At 35.3% G+C, this 7108-nt stretch overlaps 2 protein-coding genes across 3 annotated transcripts in view; one reads left to right on the top strand and one right to left on the bottom strand.

Moving 5' to 3' along the window:
• Window positions 1-7108, bottom strand: part of AVEN (apoptosis, caspase activation inhibitor) — a 186480-nt gene that overhangs the window by 139706 nt on the left and 39666 nt on the right. The window lies entirely within an intron of this gene.
• Window positions 4745-7108, top strand: part of CHRM5 (cholinergic receptor, muscarinic 5) — a 119737-nt gene continuing 117373 nt past the window's right edge. For both annotated transcript variants that reach the window (XM_011989110.1, XM_011989112.1), the window contains exon 1: window positions 4745-5646. The gene's annotated coding sequence lies outside the window, so the exon portion shown is untranslated. The remainder of the gene's footprint in view (window positions 5647-7108) is intronic.

Raw genomic sequence — 7108 nt, 5'->3', positions numbered from 1 at the left:
GGAGGCGGAGCTTGCAGTGAGCCGAGATCGCGCCACTGCACTCCAGCCTGGGCGACAGAGCGAGACTCTATCTCAAAAAAAAAAAAAAAAAAAAAGGAAAGCAGGCGTGATCTCGCTACAGAGTATTAGTGGGGCATTCACAGACTTAGAAATCTAAAGGACTCCAGTCATTAGGATGTAAAAGGATGTGATGTGGGTGTGCCTAACATGACATCTTCTGACCACATGTTCAAATGTTAGTGTCCCCACTAGCCTACAGGGTTCTTCGGGTCTAAGACCTTACTTTAAAAAAAAGAAAAACTCTACTCCCAAGAACACAGCATAGTTCTAGAACCTGGCATCTAAGAAGCAGTTCACAAATACTTAATGAGGAATATCAGTGCCCAGTCTGCCCGGGAACATAACTGTTCCACTTACTAGGGTATGGTTGTAAAATCAGAGCTTTCTAAAGTGTGGTCTGGAGACCTCTAGTGGTTGTCTGCAGTTCAGTATAAGGTCAAAATCTTAAGGATGACAAATTAGGAAAGAACCAAATATCAGACAACAGGTTAAGGCCTGACCGGAGTGAAAAAAGTGGGTGCAATGGTAGAGGAATCGACTAAAGAAGTTTAAAAATGAAAGATTTGTTTAAAGTGTCTAAATCAGAAAATAAAAATGCAATCTTTTTTCCCAAAAAACTGATGCCAAAAGAAAAATAATGCAATCATTTTACCCGAATGTGATACCTATGAAGACAGCAACTGTTTCCTAATAATCAACTGTATTGCAAAGTACAACAAATCCAGTTCATATCCCCCCTTATAACTCTTAGTTTTTTTAAAAAAATTTAATAGAACATAAATGACTAGTATTTTAAGACACATTGCTGTTTGAGAGGCCATAATACAATTTTGGAAAGAAAAAAAATCACCCCTTTATAAATTCAAGACATAGAAAACAAGAAGAAAACATTCCCTGTATGTGAAAGATAGTCAACTGTCCAGGCCATCTGAGATCTCCGAGAAACTGCAGATCTCGTTTTTGTAGAATGTTAGTTATGCTGGAGAGACGCCACTCTTTCAACATCATACTGGGAGTCTCACGCTTAAGTGGAATGATTGTTATTCCCAGCAGGCAAGCTTACTGGACTTTAAAACCGGCTAGGCTGGGTTCATGCCACAGTTCAACATTTTAATAACAGGGTAAACTTGAACAAGCTACTTAACCTTTGTGTACCTCAGTTTCCTTCTTTAGAGAAGATGCATGATAACAGTCTGCCTCAGAGCTGTTAAAAGTAAATGCATTATAAATCCAAAGAACCAAGTGCAGTGGTCTTGTACCTAGTAAGGAGTCGATAAATGTTTGTTACTACAATTAATGTGCTAAAAATGACCTGGCATGACTCACGTAAGTCAACAAAGATTTTATTTCTTCAACCAGAATTTAAAAGCATATTTATTTTAGAAACAGCTTGCATGACTCCACAAGACTCTCTTAAAAAAAGCAACTTTTTCTCTTTGTTTATTAACTGAAAAATAATCACACTCAATCGAGATTATAAATATTGAAATGCTCTAAAAGTAAGTCGTTGCTACGGAAGAAATCATTAACCACAAATCCTACTCATCTAAACACTGGAGAGCATAAAGGAGAGACTTTTCTTCTTTATAAAAGTATTTATAATTTTGTAAACAGCTATGAGCATAACTCTAGGTATGGACCAAATGTTCTAGCAAAAAAGGACGTTGTAAAATAAAAAATCATTTATCTCATTATACATAAATTCATTTGAAAATCTATGATGCTTCTGAAGTTGTTTAGCCAAATTTACAGTGGGTAATGGGACAGTTCACTTTAAATATGAGAATACATAGAGTTGCAAAAGGGGAGATACGAGTTGAGACATCTGAACAAAACAAAAATGTGCTTTATTATATGTATCAAAGAAAACCGAAAAGTCCAAATCGCTAAGACTTTCCTCCTTCTCCTCATATTTAGGGTGGAAAAGCAAGCCATCCACCCAACTAGCTACTCAACCTATTAGATCTCTGAACAATAGAATTCATGTAGACAACTCCTTGCTTCAAAGCAGAGAGTTCATCCTGTAGAAAGTAAAAATAAATAGAGCTTTTTATTTAAAAAAAGAACAACATCAGGAATACCAAGAGCAAAGTCTTGGCGAAAATTACTTTCCACAATGGCTGAAGTGTAACTATCTTTTATTTGGAACTCTATAGGTCAGTACTTGAGTCAATGTTTTTCTATTAATTCAGTTTATAGCTAAAGTACTGAGAGATAATGATCTGAAATATTTGCACCCAAAATGCACTCATAATCTATTATCCCAGTTCCCTCTATAACCACTTTTTCACCCACCTTACAAAGTTCTCCAGCAGAATCTGCATATTTGCAAAGTGTTCTCCTGATGTTGACATTGCATTACAAATGATTAAGAAAAATTTCAGAGACAGCTTGGAAAGAGAACGGAAGCATCGTTCCTCACCTTTTCCCATTCAGCTTATCTATATTAAATGGTGATAATCAGTAACTATTTACTAAGCTTTCAAAAAGTGATTGGCACACGTAGTCCTTGTTCAGCAAGATTTAAAGGACAAGGCATAATTTGAGAACATAAAGTGTAACAAAAAGCTCACGAACGTTCATGCCATAACATGACATACGACCAGAGGTACTCAAGAGTGAGCACCTTGGGAGAGAAGTATTCTATTGCCCTCCATAAAAACTGGGGGCACGGTCCTCAGCAGTGGCTTTGAGCTTAGATGGAAATAGAAAATTATAATTTCCATCTATACCCCTTTAAGGGCTCCCCATATTCACCATCCCCATTCTCTTTCATCTAGCTAATGTGAAAGATGAGATGAGATAAGAGTAAGAACAGAGAAAGAATCTGAATGAGAATGAATTTCGACAGGTGAAGGTGCAGCACACAAGTTATTTTCAGGACCTCACGCTATTGTATTCTTGGAAAAGTTAAGTGAACAGTCAAATGTTATGCTTTATCAGAAAAGAGCCATGAGTTCAAACTTCATAGAAAAATTAAAATTCATTGGGAAAAAACCTTGACATTAATGAAAAACGTGTATAATATTATAGTCATCAATCCTCATAAACACAATGGCCCAATTTGATAAAGATTTCTACTTCTCTCATTTTGGATCTCCACTGAACTCTAAGTCACATTCAATCGTTGAAATGGCTTAATAATCAGTGGCTTAAAACTCGGGCGATTTATTATAGAAGTGACCAGTATATAATGACCAATCATTACCATATGAAATTACAATCCTTTTCAGTATCATGCAATGTTCAGTGGGAAAAGTTCAAGAAAATATTCTAAAGATATATTCTCTTGCATAAAAATGCCTATTACCAATGTCTGTCAAGCACCACTATAAAACTAAAATTTACTTCTTTCTCATACATGTTCGTCTAAGTCAGTGTTTAAAATTCTATTGGCTAACAATGAAAGTGTATACTTTCTCTGGATTCTCACTCAGAAAAAACCTATGTAACGACATAGTTTCTGAGACAAAGAAATTTAAAATGAACTGGATATTATATGACTCCAGAGGATTATAGCCAATGTGTTAGGTGTGATAATGCACAGGGTTATGCGAAAAAGTGTCCATACTTTAAAAATATACATACTAAAGTACGAATAGGTGGAATGAGATATGCTTTAAAATATTTTAGCAAAGAATTGAATCTGACAATTATTGAATCTGGATAATGAGTTTCTGGAGGTTCGTGTATTATTTTTCAGTTTTGTGTAAGTTTGAAATGTTGCATAATAATTTTTTAAATATTTAAAAACATATTGTCTAGATACACTCAAAGAACTCAGGTAGGGAAAAAAATGTTTAAATTTAAAATTTAAATTTTAAACTGAAGTGCAATTTTTAAAAATTTGAATTTTAAATATAAAAACTGAAGTGCAAAAATTATGAAATTGACATTTAAAAATCTATTCTTTTATATAGCTAATCTGGATTTCATCTAACTTAAGAAAAAGCTTTAATGAAGACCCTGTTAAAAGTTTGTATCAAATGAGGACTTATAATGCTTTACCCCAAAGCAACAAAACGCAGATGCCCAAAAGATGTATAAAAACAGGCGTGCAATGCCGGGCGTGGTGGCTCACGCCTGTAATCCCAGCACTTTGGGAGGCCGAGGCAGGCGGATCACGAGGTCAGAAGATCGAGACCATCCTGGCTAACACGGTGAAACCCTGTCTCTACTAAAAATACAAAAAAATTAGCTGGGCGTGGTGGCGGGTGCCTGTAGTCCCAGCTACTCGGGAGGCTGAGGCAGGAGAATGGCGTGAACCCGGGAGGCGGAGCTTGCAGTGAGCTGAGATCGCGCCACTGCACTCCAGTCTGGACTCCATCTCAAAAAAAAAAAAAAAAAAAAAAAAAAAAAAACAGGCGTGCATTTAGAAAAAAAAAAAAGCAGTCTTTTCTCGGCTACAAATGTTTGAAACTCACAGTATACTCTTTCTATCTCAAAGACTTTTAAAAATTACTTTCCATCTTTAGGGAAAACCGAAAGATGAAAAAACAACTCAGCAACATGTCTGTGAATAATGCCTAGCAAAGCTTTTAAAAAAAAAAAAAAAAAAAGCTTCTAGCCAAAAAGACTAACAGGAAAAAATTAACATTTTCAAAAGCATTTTGGAACCTTACTCCAGCTACCTCTGTGCTAAGCCCTCTTTTTCCTCCCAAAATACGTCACTTAACTGTCTGTCAAATAACTCTTGCCCATTCTACCTGATCACACTCTGAAGCTGCAGCTTTTCCTGGATTCGCTTCTCAATGACAAGCTGTTCAAACAGAGAACACCTATCAAAACGAATATCATCATCTGCTCCTTTCTTTCTTCCTTTCAGGATATACTGCTGTCCAGCAGGGGAAGTAATTAATCAGTTTTTTATGTATGGAAGCGTCATCCCATCAGTTTGCTGTCTGGTTTGAATAGCTCCTATCAGCTCTTCATTCATGCCAAGTACGCTCACCGTCCAGAGACATGATAAAGCCGTACTTCCTTTTGGATTTTTACCTCACTATTCAAAAAACAGTGTACCAGGAGCATGGGTTACAAAAGCATGAGGAGGACAGAAGAAATGCCTTCATCCTCTACAGAAAGGAAGCTGATGGACTGAAAAGTTGGTATGGAGAAAGGAAAGCAAGAGAGTACAAGAACATCCATGCTTCTAGTCCAGATAATGTTTTTTAAAGCAGCTTGATTTGGAAGCGTGTGTAATTCTGAAATACGAACAAGCAGAACTTTTCCAGGGGGTAAAATGCATATAGGAACAATCAGGATTTCTCATTGCTGAAGCATTCAATGAATCTTTAATAAGTTCTGAACACTCAAATTGTTTGTGGTCAGATCAACTGCTGTTATCAGATAAAGGCAAAACTCACCCTTCTGGTTCTATAATCCTAGCCCAATGGAGTCTTCATCTACCGCACACTATCCTAACTAATGCTACAGGATTATCAGGAATACAGATATAAAGACACTGCAAGAAATAAAACACTGGCAAAATAAAACATGAAAGGAAAGTAGAGAAGGCATTTCGGGTCTCGAAGCTTACTATTTCCAGCCAGAGTTCAAATTACTGAGCTTCAAACAAACCACTGCCAGGTAAGAATTAATTTTATAACCTTAATTTATATCTTGTCTACTGAAATTAAATCTGCTCGTGCTGTGAATGAGATAGTGGATTTGAATTTCTTGCAACCCTTCCCTAAGCTTTTGCAGATTTAAGCTGAGGTAAACACTTGTTTTTACTTATGGTGCATAAACAAGTCACTCATAACTAGATAATAAAGCATCCAAAACTCTCATTCATTTTTCATTGAATTTGCCTCATCTTTGTCTTTATTTTTATCCCAATTTTATTTAATAGCTTGAAAAAAATGCAAGAAGAGAGCCCTGAACGGTGCATAAGAGCCATTCACAGACAATGTTTACCAACAATATTCAAATGAACTTTGTTTCCCAGAGTACTTGATAAAACAAAGAAAAATTAATAAGCATTTTAAATATTTCTATTCATATAAAGGAACAAAAGCTCAATGACTGATTTCTATTGTTAGCAAGAAAAAAAAGCTGTGATGTCATTTCATTCATACTGAAGAAAAATAATCTCTACTAAATCGAGATATAACATTCTTGTAGGATGGGGCTAATTTATCCTAAAGATACTAGACATTTTTATAACAGACATTTACGAAGACATTTTTCTGATTTAACAAGAGGATAAAAAGATGAAAGATGTCTGGTACCTTAAAACCTCAAAAACTCAGGTCAGTGGTCCAAACTGTAAAATGCAAAGCACTAGTGAAGCCATCAAAGAATTTTAAAAGATACAGTGCCTTTTAGAAATTCCCTAGAAATCACTGCATAATGAGACTTCTAGAGAGACAATCTTAAGCAAAAACAACAAATCAGAATCATCTGATCTTCTTCATCTGATATTTTAATTTCCTACATAGATTTTTAGCAGAAATCCCAAGCACATTGGTTTTCATGTAAGTTTCATTGGAAAACTTAGGTCCAAAGCACCTTATCATAAAGAAGTCCTACAACAATTAATATTTCTATTATCTTAGAAGAGAGGAGACAGGGAAACAAGAGCAAATCACACCTAACTACGGAGATCTTGTGATAATACACGTAATCAGAAGTAAGTATTCAGTACTTGTCTGAAAGTAGTCAAATTAGAAATTCTCTTCCATTTCACTGAATTCTTTCCTTTTTTCAAATTTTAGTTAAGGGAGTAAATTATATGATTCCTTCATGCTTTTCAAGACAGTCTATAAATAACCTTAAATATCATAAGTCTTTTGCATGAAGTCATTACAGAAACTTACCTGTCATTTTCCAGTACCAAAGGAAAGCAGCAATTTAACACAAGTAATGATTATCTAATATACCAATTTGTTTCAGAGAAAAAACAGTTTATTTAGAAATCTCAAAATACTTCGTATAGTTAAGAGTGGTATTGTTGTTGTTTACCTACACTGAGAAATAGCTGAACCCTTAAGGGTTTTTTTCATCTGTTTCCTCTTTATTATGGTATTACAGTTTGTAAACAGACATG

Source organism: Mandrillus leucophaeus, unplaced genomic scaffold (genome assembly GCF_000951045.1).
Source record: "Mandrillus leucophaeus isolate KB7577 unplaced genomic scaffold, Mleu.le_1.0 Scaffold347, whole genome shotgun sequence".
Taxonomy (NCBI): Eukaryota; Metazoa; Chordata; class Mammalia; order Primates; family Cercopithecidae; genus Mandrillus; species Mandrillus leucophaeus.
The sequence above is the reverse complement of the archived record's forward strand: the minus strand, read 5'-3'. Positions and strand labels throughout refer to the sequence as shown.